The sequence below is a fragment of the Staurois parvus genome, unplaced genomic scaffold (assembly GCF_062004578.1).
Source record: "Staurois parvus isolate SC_StPar_1 unplaced genomic scaffold, SC_StPar_1.0 ptg000031l, whole genome shotgun sequence".
NCBI classification, from domain to species: domain Eukaryota; kingdom Metazoa; phylum Chordata; class Amphibia; order Anura; family Ranidae; genus Staurois; species Staurois parvus.
Genome location: NW_028317827.1, coordinates 13,266,272 through 13,284,992, shown reverse-complemented (window position 1 = coordinate 13,284,992; position 18,721 = coordinate 13,266,272). Strand labels below are relative to the sequence as shown.

General features: G+C 42.5%; 1 protein-coding gene across 4 annotated transcripts in view; it reads left to right on the top strand.

Moving 5' to 3' along the window:
• The window catches only part of LOC149470815 (sodium channel protein type 2 subunit alpha-like), a 214,232-nt gene that overhangs the window by 149,869 nt on the left and 45,642 nt on the right, over window positions 1–18,721 (top strand). The gene's annotated exons all lie outside the window — the stretch shown is intronic.

Here is an 18,721-nt window from a genome sequence, read left to right as displayed (position 1 = left end):
CAGAAGGTTAAAATATGCTCACAGACATTTCAGGAGAAAGTTGCATATCAGAGCCTGTAGCATAGGGATGGCATGAGGCAGCCAGCAGTGAGGTTGCAAATTCAAGTCGGGAACTGTACCTTCAAACATAACTGACACAATGGTGCTGCACCTGCCGATCAATGGAGGCAGGCTAGCTCCTGGCAAAACTTGTGGGTTGTGAGGTGCTGAGGTTGCTGTGGCAAAGCGTTTTGGGGAATTCCTCCCCTTTCCCAAACCTAGTACATGGGCTGATATGACTACTAACTGCTTCCATGTCCCAGTTAGTAATAATCTCTATAAAGACAGTCCCATGAACCTATATGCTACAATTGAGAAAGGGGAAAAAAAATCCCAAAAATGCATTGCCACAACAGCCTTACCACCTTGCAACTTTGAATTGTTCCCAAAGGCCAGGAGGATGCCACTATCTCTCTCCATTGCTCAGCGGATCCCCCACTATTTTGTCATCAGTGATGCAGGATGCAGTTCCTGGTTTGTATTTGCAGCCCCTCCACTGACCGTTGAAAGCTGCCTGATACCTTGTGTTGCAGGCTCCCTTATGCAACTTTCTTTCAAAATGCCTACATTTTTTTTTAATGAATGGATTGCTTTGTTTAACCACTTGCCCTCCTGAGGATTTACCCCCCTTCCTGACCAGGCCATTTTTTGTGTTACGGCGCTGCATTACTTTAACTGACATTTGCACGGTCATGCAACACTGCACCCACATGAAATTTACATCCTTTTTTCCCACAAATAGAGCTTTCTTTCTGTGGCATTTGATTCTGCTACATGTCTTTGCTAAAAATAACTCCCAACATGTCTAAATTAATTGGTTTACGTGAAAGTTATAGCGTTTACAAATGGCAGTATATATACTGGGATTTTTTGTTTTATTTTACTAGTAATGGCGACGATCAGCGACTTATAGCAGGACTGTGGGACTGCGGCGGGCATTTTGACACTGGTGGGAACTGACTTGGTGTCACTGACATCCCCAATGACACCAATACAGTGATCAGTGCTAATAAAAAGCACTGACACTGTACTAATGACACTGGACAGGAAGGGGTTAACGTGGGAAGGGGCGGACTGACCATTTGGAAACTCGGGCACTGGCCAAGGGCCCGGGGTCAGTAGGGGGCCCCATGAGATGCCCCTGGTACCTTTTTCATAGGCTTTTTTGAGTTTGGGCAAGGACACAGGGGCCCCATGATCCCCTACTGAGGGCCCGGGGTCAGTAAGGGGCCCCATGAGATGCCCATGGTACCTTTTCATAGGCTTTTTTGAGTTGGGCAAGGACACAGGGGCCCCATGACCCCCTATTGCCCGGGGGCCCCATGAGTTGTCAGTCCGTCCCTGCATGTGGGGCAATCAAAAGGTTAACTGTGTACTGCTTTGCATACTGGGCTGTGTCTGTGTTTCACTGTATGCAGGAGCTGACAGGGGAAAACTGTTTTGTTCTCAGCAATCATCGGGCGCCTGCGAGTAAACACCGGCCAGGACCCGGTGATTGACAGCCAAGGCCGCAAACGTGATTTTGCACAACCGTGCCGCCCTGTAGCAGTACTTCTGCTATAGGGCGGATGGGAAGCGGTTAATGAACAAGTTTGTTGTACCTGTTCTTTCCAGTTTTATCTTTGTATTGTAATGATTTGTATTTTCCTAGCACACTTTAGAGGCCCCAGTGTCAGCAATATAACAAAAATGGAAAAAGGGGACAATGCAAAAAGTAGCCAATGTGTTTTGGGGGCCCAAGAACACCCCCTTCATTAGGGCTTGATTGACACAAATATTAATAGACTAAAAGTGTACTGGACCTTTAATGTTATTTTTTCCGATGTGATTGCAAGCACATGCCATGTCAGCAGCTGGTTTGGCCAGTGTCAGCAATAGACAGTAGTTATCAGCTGGGAAAATCTGGTGTTCTGACAGTGGATTGGGGCAGTAGGGGAGCACAGGGGTGTGCAGGATGCTTGCTGTGGTCTGCTGAACATTTTATGTTGACTACTGTTGGCAAAGTATAGGTTTGTTTTAAATTGTTAAAATATTCTTTTTAATTCTGATAGACTTTGTAATCCCAGAACTGCTACCAAACTGCAGCAATTGCAGCAACCTAATATACTATGGGACAACAAGTTTAGAGAGTCTTATGCTCTAAACAAGTTGGAAAGTATCTTCTTTAACTCCTAACTGCCATTTTCTGCAATACCTACTAACCTAGCTTTCCACCGTTACATGCAATGAATACAAAAACTAGATGGGTATTCTATTGATGTTCATTACTGAAATGCTGAAAAATAGGAAAACAATCCTAGCCCTGGATCACACCAGTGCGACTTGTCATGCAATTTGACAGTTTCCAATCGCATGACAAGTCGCACCCTATTGTCGGCAATGGAACCATTCAATTCAATGCCACTCCAACTTTGCGGTGCTGCACTGATTTGAAAAAAAGGTTCCTGCACTATTTTTTGTGATTTCAGGTGCAACTTGCATAGACATCTGTGAAAAAGTTTTTCAGAGTTGGATCCAGAGTGAGCCAGGACTTAAAGCGGAGTTCCACCCAAAAAGTGGAAGCTCCGCTTATCTGCCTCCTCCCCCCCTCCTCCTACAGTATTTGTAGCTGCTGACTTTTAATTTTTTTTGGTAGGGGGCCGGGGGCTTAAAGCATAGAGCTTTAAGAAGGCAGTAATGATTGTGAATCAGTGCAAAGTGCATTTTCTTGTAATTACAGATATTGCTGATAGTAAATGATGATTGCATAAGCAATGCTAGAATGTTCTTTAACTGCCTATTGCTTTATATTGAGGCTAAGAACTGCTAAGGGTTTTTGTATCTCTAGGTATGAGTTACTGTTATTTCCATTTCTGTCTTTTTGCTTGTTATACAAGGTTTGGAAAAAAAATTAAAGGGACTGCTAGATAATTTACAGAGTATTTCCAGTCAAATTTTATATTTAGTGCTGCACCTGTTGTGTATAAGGGCATGGTGAGACTGGTGCTTTTTATAGCAAATCAGTCATACACCTGGGCAATTCAAACTGAGCATATGATGGAAAAAGCAGAGGTGACCTTGAGTGAAAACCGTATATCAAAATGATCAGCGAATGCATTAATTAATTATAGCTAAAATTATATGCTAATCCCAATTTATGGTAGAAGTTAAAGCAGAACTAAACTGTATCTGAGCACCACAAAACAAAAACACAATTTCATTCATTTTTAATATTAAAAACAAACTCCTCCATCCATGTCTTCATGCTTTATTTTGCTGAGAAAATCGCCTTGAAAAACACCCCCTAGCAGTTCTGTTTGAGTAAGGGCAGATGATTAATGTTGCAATTACTTCCAGGAATCCATCTGCCCTTAGCTCAGGCATGCAAGCAGGAGGGTGTGCTTAGCTGAGAACACCCCCCCCCCCTCACCTCCTGAAGCCTCCAGCCTAGGCCTGGAAACCAGGAATTAACTGAAGAAATGCAAAAAAAGTTTAAAACAAGTAAATACTACACTGTGTGCACAGTTATTAGGCAAGTTGTATTTTTATTATTGAACAACTACAGTGCTCCTGGTCAATCCGAAATGTTAATAAACCTCAAATCTGAATATTTATGAAAGTAAAAGTGAGGTTTTGGCTTTCTTAGGAGAATATCTATGCGTGCACAATTATTGGACAACTACCCTGTTTCCCTGAAAATAAGACCTACCCCAAAAATAAGACCTAGTAATATTTTTGGGAATTGCTGAAGTATAAGACCTACCCTGAAAGTAAGACCTAGTTGTGATCAGCTGTTCCACCACCTCTGGCACTGGCCCTGTGTACACCAATATCTATTGTCTCCTATAAACAGAGAAGCGCGGCTTTTGTGTTTCCAAGTGACAATCCCTCTTGTAAGTAACAGCACCATCTGCTCCCACAGGACCCCCCTACCTCTGTACTCACTGTGTGATATGGAAGGAACAGATATCTGAGGGTGCAGTGTGTTTAGGGGTGGAGCGCGGCATCTCATTCTGCAGCCTAATGCATGGAAGCCAATGCCCCGGGGGTGATCACTGGTCAGTGAGGAAGATGCGGAGTGGTGAGTGTGCTTGGTGCACTGTGTGGGAAGATAGGACCCGAAGCTCACTTCTGCCTCCCCTGTCTGCAACTCACCCCTGCACCCTGTCTGTGGTTCATCTCTGCACCTTGTTTGAAACTCACCTGTCAATTCCCCTCTGCAACACCTGACTGCAGCTCACAACTGTCATCTGTCATCAGCTGGAACTCTCTTTAGTTACCCTCATCCCCAACTGCCTGCAGCTCATCTCTGAACCCCCTGTCCACTCCTGTACATTAAAAAAATAAGACCTACCCCGAAAATAAGACCTAGTGGTTTTTTTTTGAGCCAAAAAATATATAAGACAGTGTCTTATTTTCGGGGAAACACGGTGTTCAGAATTATTATGTAGCTAAATGAAAAACTAAAATTTTCCCATCTTACTTGTTTATTTTCATCTGTTAAAGTGAGAATAATAAACAAACAACTCAAAATTTACAAAGACATTGCTGACTTTTAAAAAAAAAAAAAATCAGTGACCAATATAGCACCCTTCTTTTCAGTAACAGTCATAAGCCTTCCATTCATGGAGTCTGTCAGTTTCTTGATCTGTTAACGATCAACTCTTTGTGCAGCAGCAACCACAGCTTCCCAGACACTATTTAGAGAGGTGTACTGTTTTCCTTCATAAATTTCTCGTTTAAGAAGGGCCCACAAATTCTCAATAGGATTTAGGTCAGGTGAGGAAGGGGGCCATGTCATTACTCTTTCATCTTTAAGGCCTTTACTGGCTAGCCACGCAGTGGAGTGCTTCGATGCATGCGATAGAGCATTGTCCTGCATAAATATCATGGTCTTCTTGAATGATGCAGACTTTTTTCTGTACCACTGCTTAAGGAAAGTGACTTCTAAGAACTGCAGTAGGTTTGGGAGTTGATTTTGAGTCCATCTGCAACCCGAAAAGGTACAACTAGCTCATCTTTAATGATACCAGCCTATACCAGTACCCCACCTCCACCTTGCTGGTGTCGAAGTGGAGCTCTGTGCCGTTACTGATCGAGCCACAGTCCCATCCATTTGGTCCGTCACTCTCATCCATCTCATCAGTCCTTAAAACCTTTGAAAAATCTGTCTTCAGATATTTCTTGGCCCAGTCTTGACGTTTGAACTTATGTGATTTGTTCAGTGGTGGTTGGGTTTCAGCCTCCCGTAACTTGGACATGTCTCTGAGCACTGAGCACCTTATACTTCTGGGCACTCCAGGTAGGTTGCAGTTCTGGAATATGACAGAGTGGAAGATAATGGGTTCCTTGTAGCTTCACATTTGATTCTTCTCAAATCTTTGGCAGTTCATTTTTGTCTTTTCTTCTCAACACGTTTTTTGCAACCTTGATGACTATTTGCAACAAAACGTTTGATGGTTCTGTGATCATGCCCCAATATCTTAGCAAATTCAAGAGTGTTGCATCCTTCTGAAAGATTTTTTTTTTTTTATAATTCTTGACTTTTCAGGGTTCATTAAATCTCTTTTTTGGTCCATGTTGCCTGAGGAAAAGAAGCTGCCTAATAATTATGCACACCTTGAAATAGGGTGTCAATCTCCTTAGGCCACACCCTCCCTCATTACACAAACACGTATAACCTGATATGCTTAAATCCAATAAGCATTCCGTTTACATGGCTTGGAGTTGGACAATATTAATACAAATGATAATTTGGTCAAAATGCTTACTTGCCTAATAATTGTGCGCACAGTGTATGTACTTTCCTATCAATTTACTAATGCAAACATCATACAATTTAAAAGTAGTCAATGTTGATTGAGAAAGTGAACTTCTACTTTAAGTATATCTGAGCTTTCTGCTTGTTCAGGGAGATCACCCATCACAAGAGCAGTAAGGAGATTTGGGAGGCAGTCAGGCCCACGTTCGAATTTTACAGTAAAAATCAAGGTTTACATACTTTTAGCAGCTTTTATATATGTATCCACTGAATGAATTGACATGCAGTATTCATTTAAGGTGTCTTTTGCTTAGGATGAACCTGGTACTTAAAGTGGAACTTAACCTCCTATCCTTTACAGCCAAGGAAGCTGCCATCTTAGCCTCTGTTTAAACTGAACTTGCCATGGTGATCATGGTTGCGCATGTGATCAGCTATGACACCAGATATTAAGTGGCTTGACAGTTCAGTTAAACTAATAGTAAACACAGAACATTTCATTCACATTATCCCTTCTATTAACGTATTTTAATGATGCTAATGTAGGTAAAATAAATAAATAAAAAAATAAAACCACTAGGTCCCTTTTTTCAATTGGCGGTATATAGCAGCCACATGGTTTATTCTTCTCTCTTGTCCGAGTGCAGGGAAACAACTGGGAGGAGCTTCTATTCCCCTGTGACGTATGTTGTATACTGTGTGTCAGCAGAGGAATTCTGAACTGTGAACCTTTGTCCGTCACATGACTCAAAGGAAAAGTAATTGTAATATTAAATCAAATGACGTACATGAAGCGTGTTGTACATTGTCATACACAAATATATGTGTTTTCCAAACTTTAATATTTCCGTCACTCAAGGCAGGAGGGAGGGGCGGGGGCGCAGCTTTGTTCTGGCCACAGAACACACAGGCGCGCTGTGCTCTTGTACAGTGTTCCTGTACAGACAGCAGGATGGCACAAGATGTAAACTGACCATTTTGCAGCCATGCTCAGCGTGGTCAGTTTACTGTAAGTAGGAGGTGCACAGGCACCATCAACCATTTTTTTATAGCTCCCTGGCAGGAAAATAAGAAACATCAACATCACAAAGCAGATTTTAGGGGCCAGTTCACACCACAGAAATGCAGTCCGGATGCGTTATGGATGTGTTTCTGCATGCGCATATTTGATGCATTTTGGATACATTACGGTTCTTCTTTTATGCGTTCCAGTGCATTTTTCGCCTCTTTTTTCTTCTCCTTAAATAAGGACATGTTTGTTTCTTGAACTGGCAAGCACTGGAACTAACCACACTGGTATAAACTATGCCATTGCAAACCATATAACATACTATCCATGCGTTTTTGATGCAGAAAAAAAATGCACTGGGCTGCATGTGAAGTGAATCAGCCCTAATACATTAAAGAGGTAGCAACAATGTTTGTTTTTTTTAGGTTCATAACCACTTTAGGAGCTAATATAAGCACATTAGTAACTGTAACAGTTGTCATTTGAGTTAAGCCTTGAATATAAGTGTTTTGGGAAACCGTTAAGCCAGGGGGTATAGTTCCACTTTAATTTACCTGCATTTTCCTGCTACACCTGTCTGTTGCCAGACCCCCTACAAAATGTTTTGTACTGCTAGCTATTGTTTGGGGGAATGTGTGATAAACCTCTCCCACCAAAACAGCATTCAGTGTCCTAGTATCCAATTGCCAGCTCAGAATTCTGCAATGTACATGTGGGGGTAAGTAGGGGATAGAAAGCTCCTTGAAGTGAGCAACCTTTTAAGGAACAGATACCAGTCCAGCAGTATAATAACTAACAGTGTTGCATTTATTTGTGCTACTTACAGGCTAGATAAAGGTGCTGTACATTGCTCCAAAAAGAAAAAGTTCAAAAACTGCAAAAACAATATCCTAGCCATGTCCCAGCACTAACTACACAATCACGGTCCTACCTAGCATTTTTGTCCAAGCCTAATGCTAGTCAGACTCCACTTATACAGTCTTTCACCTTTTACAAACCTTTAGCTCCAACAGACATAACGGGGTTTATTTACTAAAGCTGGAGAGTCCAAAATCAGACTCCCTTCTGCATAGAAACCAATCAGCTTCTAACCTCAGCTTGTTCAATGAAGCTTTGCCAATGAAACCTGGAAGCTGATTGGTTTCTATGCAGAAGGGAGTCTGATTTTGGACTCTCCAGCTTTAGTAAATAAACCCCAACCTGTCTGTTCCCCAGGCTGCAGAGCACTAACTGTCTGTCCAAATGAGTCTGAATGGGATCAAAGGGAATAGTGCACCACCCAGAGTGGATCAGCGGATCATAAGTTTCCAAAAGATATTTACTATATTGCCAAAAGTATTGAGATGCCTGCCTTTACACGCACATGAACTTTAATGGCATCCCGGTATTAATCCATAGGGTTCAATATTGAGTTGGCCCACCCTTTGCAGTTATAAGAGCTGCAACTCTTCTTGGAAGGCTGTCCACAAGGTTTAGGAGTGTGTCTATGGGAATGTTTGACCATTCTTCCAGAAGCACATTTGTGAAGTAAAAGTTGTTCTATCGGGTTGAGGTCAGGACTCTGTACAGGCAAGTCAAGTTCCTCCACCCCAAACTCGATCATCCATGTCTTCATCCATGTCTTGCATTGTGCACTGGTGCGCAGTCATGTTGGAATAGGATGGGGCCATCCCCAAACTGTTCCCATAAAGTTGGGAGCATGAAAATGTCCAAAATGTCTCAGTATGCTGACGCCTTCAGAGTTCCCTTCACTGGAAATATGGGGCCAAGCCAAACCCCTGAAAAACAAACCCACAACATAATCCCTCTTCCTCCAAACTTTACACTTGGCACAATGCAGTCAGGCAAGTACCATTCTCCTGGCAACCGTCAAACCCAGACACGTCCATCAGACTGCCTGACAGAGAAGTGTGATTCATCACTCCAGAGAACACATCTTTCCACCACTACATCTGACGCTTTGCATTGCACTTATGGATGTAAGGCTTGGATGTAGCTACTCGGCCATGGAAACCCATTCCATGAAACTTTCTACACACTGTTGTTGTGCTAATCTGAAGGCCACACAAAGTTTGGAGGTCTTTAGCTATTGACTCTGCAGACAGTTGGCGACTTCTGCACACTGTGCGCTTTAGCATGTGCTGACCCCTCTCTGCCATTTTATGTGGCCTACCACTTCATGGCTGAGTTGCTGTTTGCTTCTACTTTGTTATAATACCACTAACAGTTGACCATGGAATATTTAGTAGCAAGGAAATTTCATGAATGGACTTATTGCACAGGTGGCAACCTATCACGGTACCACGCTTGAATTCACTGAGCTCCCGAGAGCGACCCATTCTTTCACTAATGTTTGTAGAAGCAGTCTGCATGCCTGGGTGCTTGATTCTATACACCTGTGGCCATGGAGGTGGAAGTACTACTGAAACAGAAATACACTGCATCTGACCACCGCAAACCAAAAACACTATTTAATTATTTTTTAAGTAAGGGTAGATGATTCCTGTAGCATTTACTTCCTGGAATCCATGCCCTTTTCTCAGGCACGAAGGCAGGAGGATATGCTTAGCTGAAAAAACCCTTCAATGCCTCCTGAAGTAACTGAAGAAATTAAAAAAAAGTTTAAAACGAGTAAATGTGATGTACTTTCCTATCTACAGTATCTACAGTATTTACTAATACTAGCAGTGTAAGGGTTTAAAATAGTCAATGTTGATTGAGAGAATGAAGTTCTGATTTAATGTAAGTGTATTTTTTCCTAAATGTGGTGCTTTAGGTGAACATTATGCTGCTTTTATAAATGGATACGCAGTGCTAAGTACAATATGCTTATTTTTGATTTTTGGGTAAAAAGTCAGCTTTAAGCATTTTTGCTTCATGCGCTTAATTTGAATTGCCCACATTTGTGATGGTTCACTACACTGGACAGATGTGTATCTTTCTTTCATATCACTGACACATTGGAATTGTGAAAGCCCGCCATAGATGCTGTGATGATGGGGGGATCCCTCCTGTGGAGCTATTGTGTTCTCCTGGCACAGCAATAATTTCATTCAAAATCCAACAGGCCGGTTGTACCCAAGTCATACAACAATCGATTTGGGTACAATCAGCCTGCCCATAGTTGGTTTGAATCAGCAGGATCCAGCCAAGATTCAAACCATCTATGGCCAGCTTAATATAATGTGAATGTGCATGTCTGTGCATTGTCTGACAGAGCCTTTGCTGTACCTATATCAATGAATGGATCAAGCTTCCGTTTTTAATATTGTAAATATGTGATGTCTTGGTTATTAGAAATAAGAAGTACTGTTTATATAAAACTTACTGAAAGATTATAGATAGGATAATCAGTTCACTGAACAGATTTCTCAATTGAAATCTAATTATTGGCTAATAAATTATGACACGATACATTGGACGGATTTAGAAAAGCATGAAAGAAAGGAACCTGTAAGCTGCTCATAGTAGCCAATTAGAACTTTCCTGTTATTCTTCTGTTGCACAAATTAGGGTCATAGTATGACTTCTACCTATTAGCAGCAAAAAATGCTTCAGCATCTATTAATCTGACCATGGCCCACATTCAGTAATTGTCAGTCACCAATATCTTCAGCTCAGAACATCTATTTGATTTAGACATGGAAAGGGGTCGCTTTCTAGATCTCAATAACATACATTCATTTATTACAATGTGCATTTATTACATATGCTATATGACCTTTATACAATTTCCAGGAAAACTACATCTACACTACAGCCTTGATCAATACTCAGAGTCTCTAGACTTGAGGCTAAAGAGGATAAATGCAAGACAATATAGAATGCTAATAGTGATGTTCTCATCTTCCCAACCCAACGAATGTAGATGGTGTTCTGGAAATGAATACTGAAATTTTATAGATAGGCAACTCCTATCCTCATATTGATTAGCGGTTCCAAATTAATTATAACTACTGCAATAGGGAACAGACACAAAAAGATACACTCAGCACCTTTCCAAATAACTGTTCTGTTTATTCGGTGCATTTGAATCTTTTTATACACATGATTACTTGGGTATCACGTTAATATTATAATTGTACTTTTATGGTAACAAGGGGCGTTACATAGGCATGCTAATTCTAATCAGGACTTGCAGGAATGCAAACGTAATCAAAACATTATTAGTACCATATGCAAAATGAGTGGAGTGTACAATACATAGGCAAAAGCATACAAAATAGAATACAATTTTATACAAATTGTACATATTTCCTTTACAATGGGGACTTCTGAAATATTATTATTATTATTATTATACAGTATTTATATAGCGCCAAAGGGTATGCTCAGCGCTGTACAGTAGCAAGGGGGAGAGAACATGAGACAAGACAGTAACAAAACAGTACACGAGGGGTTCGAGGGCCCTGCTCTTTCGAGCTTACAATCTAGAAGGGAGGGGAAGGTGATACAGGAGGAGATGGCTGTGGGGGATGGAGTGGTGGGAGGAGTGGAGGAGGTTGTTAGGTGAGGTCAGGTGTTAGGTGAGGTTGGGGTAGGCTTCCCTGAAGAGGAGGGTTTTCATGGTGCGCCTGAAGGTGAGGAGGGTGGGTGACAGTCTGATGGATTGGGGTAGGGAGTTCCAGAGGATGGGGGAAGTCCTAGAGAAGTCCTGCAATCGGGCGTAGGAGGAGGAGACCAGGGAGCTAGAGAGTAGGAGGTCCTGAGAGGAGTGGAGGGCATGGGTAGGGTAGTATTTGGGTATCAGGTCAGTTATGTAGTTTGGGGCGGCGTTGGGAATGGCCTTGTAGATCAGGGTTAGCAGTTTGAATTTGATGCGTTGGGCAATCGTGAGCCAGTGAAGGGATTTGCAGAGGGGGGAGGCAGATGTGGAGCGCTTGGTGAGGTGGATGAGTCTAGCTGCTGAGTTTAGGATCGACTGGAGTGGGGATAGCGTTCGTTTGGGTAGGCCAGTGAGAAGGGAATTGCAATAGTCCAGGAGTGAGATGATGAGGGAGTGTACGAGTGGTTTGGTAGTGTCTGGGGTGAGGAATGTGCGTATCTTGGAGATGTTGTGGAGGTGGAGCCTGCAAGATCTAGATAGCAGTTGGATGTGGGGTAGGAAGTAGAGGTGGGAGTCCAGGGTGACACCCAGGACTTTGGCGTGTGGGGTGGGAGAGATGGAGGCGTTGTTAGTAGTGATGGAGAGGATGGGGGGGGAAGACCAGGAGCTCAGTTTTGGATAGGTTACGTTTGAGGAAGTGGAGTGACATCCAGTCTGATATGTCGTTTAGGAGGTGGGCGATGCGGGCAGAGAGTGAGGGGGTGAGGTGGGGGGTGGAGAGGTAAATTTGGGTGTCGTCGGCATAGGGGTGGTAATTGGAACCATGGGAGTGAATAAGTTTGCCAAGGGAGGAGGTATAGATGGAGAAGAGGAGGGGCCCGAGGACAGAGCCTTGGGGGACCCCGACAGAGAGGGGGAGGGAGGGGGAGGTGGTAGTTTTGTAGGTGACGCTGAATATGACCCTTACATTCACAAATCTTTACTGTATTTCAGTGTTTCTGCCTCAACCAGACTCCTCAGTTCAGCTGTCTGCTTTTAATTTTTTCTGCAATCAACTAACACTCTTTTAGTCTGTGTATACCTATACAATAGAAAGAGAAGGGGAGAGAGAAAAAAGGAAAGAAAGAGAGAGGGATTTGGGGGGGGGGGGGTTGTGTGAATATTTTAAGAGAAAAGTATCTGTATAAATGACATCCAAAGTATGATCTGAATTTGTATCTATCATTTAAAATAAAGACAGTCAATTAAGAAACAAAATGCACAATATTCTATGAATTTTGTACATATTTTGAATAAACGTTTTAAATGATCAATGTCACCAGTGAAAAAGAAGGTTCATCTTTGATTTATTGGCAATAACCTCAGCCATCATCTTTGTTTAGTTGCCGATCAGACATCAGCAGAAGTTAGGCTGCAATAAAAATTGTTTTAATGGACTAATTCAGATTCTGAAAGCATTTCAATAGGAATTAGGTTAGAATAGTGACTTGACTGATTTCTTATTTTGAGACTGTTTGTTGTTGACTGTTTTTTTGAATAGCTGTGTCATGCTGTGAGAGCCAACTTATTTGACAATGCAGATCATGCATGTATGCTCCGGCTGTAGAATTTAATGATTCAGTTTTGAATTTATTTGTGCTTTAGTGATTGCATGCTGTTCAGGAAAGCAGCCCCACACCATTTTTCATCCACTATACTTCATAAATGGAAGCAGGTTTTGGTGTTATATGGTAGTTTTTTTCCCAGCTATAGCACTGTGTACATTTCTCATCTTAGGAGCTTCAACAACTCTTTTTTTGAGGCTGTCTGAAATCCTTAAAGCGGAGCTCCACCCAAAAGGGGAAGTTCCGCTTTAATACTTTGTCCCCCCCCACTACCCATTAAGGATTGGCACCTTTGGGGAGCAGGGGGGGAGCAGGTACCCGAATTTAACAAATACCCGCTCCCACTTCCGCTGCGATCGCCTAGGCCAGGGGTAGGCAACCTGTGGCTCTCCAACTGTTGCAGGGCTACAAGTTCCATTATGCCTCTGCAAGTCATAGCTGTAGCTGTCAATTTTGCAATGTCTCATGGGAAATGTAGTTCCACAACAGCTAGAGAGCCGCAGGTTGCCTACCCTTGGCCTAAGCGATCAGAAGCAGAAGTTGTCCTCCCCTCCCTCCCCGTAGTCTTCTGGGGGACACGTGACAGATCCCAGAAGACTACAGAGCCATTCACAAAGAGCAGCGCTTCTTGCACATGAGCAGTGGGCACCCGGCTGTGAAGCCGCAAGCTGCCACAGCTGGGTGCCCACACTGAAGATGCCAGCGCTAGGGAGAGAAGATGGCCAGTGAACCCAGCCGTGGTGAGGACACCGCTGGACCAAGGGACAATGATACAATCCTCCACTCACTCTGATGGGAATACATTAGACCTTGTTTTCTCTCATCTTTGCACTCCCTACAACCTCACAAACACCCCCTTTCCTCTCTCTGATCACAATCTCATCACCTTCACACACCTTCACAGTGTCCTCATCTTCAAACACTTATCCCTCCAAGAGGCAAACAATTACCTGCAGAAACCTTCCCAACTTGAACCCTGCTCCTTTCCACTCTGCAACTGACCAACTCTATGACTCTCTCCCCTCTCCTGTCTTCACCTGGCCACTACTGTCTACAACAGTTTGCTTTCATCCACACTAGACTCACTTGCTCCTCTAACTACACGAAGCATCAGGCCCCAACCATTACAACCTTGGCAGACTGACGACACCAGAAATCTTAAACTACATAGTCATGCGCTGGAGCGATTGTGGCGTAAAACCAATCTCACCAAGCATTCACCCGATATAAATCTGCTTTCTTAACATACAATTCCTCCCTCCATGCTTCCAAACAAGCCTACTTTGTCACTCTCATCAATAGCTTATCATCCAGTCCTCGTCGTCTCTTCTCTACTTTTAACTCTCTACTTTCTCCACCTTCAACTCCACCCAGCACCTCACTCACTAATCATGAGATTGCAAATCATTTCAAAAGCAAGACTGATGCAATTCGTAGGGGCATCGCCACTGCACAGACATCCATCCCACTTAGCATACCTTATACTAAACCTCCCTAAACACTTTCCTCTTTTGACCTTGCTACTCCTGAAGAGGTCACTAAGGTTTTCTCAAAAGCCCGTCTCACTACCTGCCCCCTGGATCCTGTCCCCTCACAACTACTACGGTCACCCTCTTCTTCCGTCCTATGCTCCCTCACTCACATCTTCAATCTCTCCCTCTCTAACGGTGCATTCCCCTCCCCTCTAAAGCATGCACACATCACTCCCATACTTAAAAAGCCCTCCCTGGACCCCACTAACCTGAACAACTTAAGACCCATCTCCCTGCTCCCATTTACCTCTAAACTCTTAGAACACTTAGTCTGCAATTGCCTGAGCTCCTACCTCACTGACATCAACCTTCTTGACCCTTTACAGTCTGGCTTTCGCTCACTCCACTCCACTGAAACTGCCCTACTAAAATTCACTAATGATCTACTAACTGCTAAAACCAATGGCCACTACTTCGTACTCTTACTACTCGACCTCTCTGCGGCTTTTGATATGGTTGACCATCTCCTCCTCCTCCTCAAAAAACTCCACTCTCTTGGCCTCCGAGACTCTGCTCTCTCATGGTTCTCCTCCTACTTATTGCAGCACTCCTTCAGCGTTACTTATAACTCTGGCTCCTCCTCTTTACTCCCTCTTTCTGTAGGGGTCCCTCAAGGTTCCGTCCTACTCTTCTTCATCTACACCTCCTTCTTGGTCACTTGATAAACTCCCATGGCTTTAAGTACCATCTCTATGCTGATGACACACAAATCTATCTTTCTACTCCTCACCTCACCCCTTCAGTCTCCTCTCGCAGTACTAACCTACTAAGCGACATATCGGCATGGATGTCACTCCACTTCCTCAAACTCAATCTTTCCAAAACTGAGCTCTTAGTATTCCCTCCCAGCCAGTGCCCCCTCCCCTAACTTCTCCATCAAAATCAATAACACAACCATCAGTCCCTCCCCTCATGCCAGGGTGCTAGGTGTAACCCTAGACTCCCATCTGTCCTTTCAGCCCCAAATCCAATCGCTGTCCAAATCTTGTAGACTTCACCTCCGCAACATCTTCAAGATATGGCCTTTCTTAACCTCGGAAACCACTAAGCAACTTATTCACTCCATGGTTATAGTATATCTCTCCGTGACTATTGTAACTCCCTCCTCATTGGCCTACCTCATCACAGGCTATCCCCTCTTCAGTCTATCTTGAATGCTGCTGCCAGACTCATCCACCTTACTAACCGTTCTGTATCAGCCACCCTTCTCTGCCAGTCCCTCCACTGGCTTCCCATTGCCCAACGGATAAAATTCAAAACATTAACAATAACATATAAAGCCATTATTAACTCTGCCCCACACTACATCACCAATCTTGTCTCCAAATATTACCCAAACCGTACTCTCCGCTCCTCGCAAGACCTCCTGCTCTCTAGCTCCCTTGTCTCCTCCTCCCATGCTCATCTCCAAGACTTCTCCAGAGCTTCCCCCATCATCTGGAACTCTCTACCCCAATTTATCAGACTATCGCCTACTCTGCTCCCTTTTAGGCGATTTCTGAAAACCTATCTCTTCAGGGAAGCCAATAATCTGCCCTCAGCTAATAATGGAATCTTTTACTCTTCCTACCAATCCATCCCCCACAGTTACTACCTTTTGTACCACTAACCCCTCCCTCCTAGATTGTAAGCTCCAAGGAGCAGGGCCCTCCTATCCCTCTTGTATTGAACTGTATTGTCTCCTTTTATATTGTAAAGCTCTGAGCAAACTGTTGGCGCTATATAAATCCTGTATAATAATAGTAATAATAAGGGACAAGTAAGTGTCTGTATTTTAAAAGTCAGCAGCTACAGTTTTTGTAGCTGCTGACTTTAATTTTTTTTTTCAGGTGGAACTCCGCTTTAAGCTTCTCTATATCACACATCAACATTATTCTGCTGTAAAGAGCAGGCAGACAAGTATGTTGAATTTTGATTCAGGTGGAACAGATCGGACCCACATCTGAATTGGTTGTGGTATCTGACTCTAGTTAGCTTTTTAAAGCTACTATTATACTAGAGGTTTGTGTGTCTAACAGTGACATTAAAAGTGTAAACTGTTCAGTAAAGATATGAAAATGTAAAAAGCTATGTGTTGTTTGTTCAAGGGAAATTATAATGATCCCGATATAGTAATGTAAAGTTCGATTTTCTTCGCAAACAATGTGAAACAAAGTGAAAATTCAAATGCTATAGCAATGAAGCACTGCCCAATAAATGTGCAAATACCTCAAAATATATATCTTAATAACTTCATGCAATGTGTTCTCTCTAAAAATACAACATCATCATAATTATGTGTACAAATCTTTTCTAAATTTAAATTAATTTAGTGTCTTGATGTGCAGACGTGCAGAGATTCTTCATAAAGTGCAACGAATCCTTATTGCTCCCCTCCAGTGGTCCCACTTACTCACCAGCACCCGTGGACTCTTATGAGAACAAGAGTCTATTGTGCTTATGTGTTATATAGGCTCATCTGGGATTTGTAGTCCTCCTGTGGATCCAATCCTTATTATAATCCTCAGTTATCGGCTTCCCATTCATGAGTATAAACTCCTCATAAGATTGTATATAGAGAGAAAAATGGGGGCCCATATAGTGAAATACTATTTATACTATTTATAGTGAAATACTAATCTACGGGCTGGAAGTGACATCACCAACGGCTCCCAGCTAATGCATATCATCCCACCCACTGGGTGTTCTTAAAGGCTCCTTTGAGAACACCCAGTGGAAGCTGCGGAATGTGTTAGGTGGGAGCCGCTGGTGGTGTCACTTCTGGATGGTGGAACATACGCTGGTGTGCTACGTCCGGTCCGGCGTTTGTATGCTTTTCTATCTGTCATTACATGTGAGTGGAACACAATTTTACTTTTAATTTTAATAAATGGTATTTCACTATATGGGCCCCCCTTTTTCTCTCTCACGCTATGAAGAATCACTGCACGTTTGCACTTTATGAGAGTCTGCACATCAAGAGACTATATTAATTTAAATTTATGAAGTATTTGTACACATAATTATGATGATGGTGTATTTTTAAAGAGAGCACATTGCATGGAGTTATTAACATGTATATTTTATGGTATTTGAACGTTTATTGGGCAGCGCTTCATTGCTGTTCATTGCTTTATAGAAGAAGCAGCTCTATTTCTCAGTATATTTTTAGCATTTTTTTGGTATTCTTTATTAGTATCTGAGCGCGTGTCATAAGTGATTACAAAGTGAAAATTCACTTTGCAAAGAATACCGTATTAAATACAAGAAAAAGCAAGATCTTTGCTTTCCACATGACTTGATGATTAATGTCAGCACAACTTCACCTCATTCTCTAACCCAAGGTTCACATCTGTGCGGGTGGTGCAGCTGCGGATCCGCACAAAAATCCGTGCAGCCGCACCACCCACACAGAGAAATGCGGACCCGCGGGTGGGTTCCATTAGTTCTAATGGCACGCCGCCCGCACTGAGAAACGCAACCGTACTGGGAACCGAGGTTCCCATGCGGGCTGCATTTTCCAAAGAAGTGCAGGGACTTCTTCCCTGTGTGGCACGAGAGCCCATTCAAATGAATGGGCTCTTGTGCCAGTGCAAAACCCCGGGCCGCATATATGTGAACTGGGGGTAAGTGAAAGTTAACATTACGAAGAGAAAATTCTTTAGCTTAGTGAATAAGGTAACATTGTGATGACTTAATCATGTTTTTCCTGTTTTTCTTTTCCTTGCACATTAGTATTTTTTGCAAAGTTAACTTTATCTTTTTCTATAACACATTAACATATAACATTCACTAAGATCTCGCAGTGTGACAATTCACTCTGAAAGATAACATTTTCTATTCTTGTAGTTCAACTACAATTCTCAAAAAGTTGTGACACTGTAAAATCTACATAAAAACAGAATGCAATGATTTGCAAATCTCACAAACCCATATTTTATTCACAATAGAAAACATCAAACGTTTAAACTGAGAGAATGCACCATTTTAAGAAAAAAAAAATAGTGATTTTGAAATTAATGGCAGCAACCATGTAACATCCCCTTTTCTTTTACATCTGGTAACTGAGGAAACCAGTTGCTGGAGTTTTGGAAGAGAAATGTTGTTCCATTTGTGTCTGATATAAGTTGCTAACTGCTCAACAGTCCTGGGTCTTCTTTGTTGTATTTTTCATTTCAAGAAAAATGCAGATTACTTTCAATCGGTGAAAGATCTGGACTGCAGGCAGGCCAGTTAAGCACCCAGACTCTTCTATTATGAAGCAATGCTGTT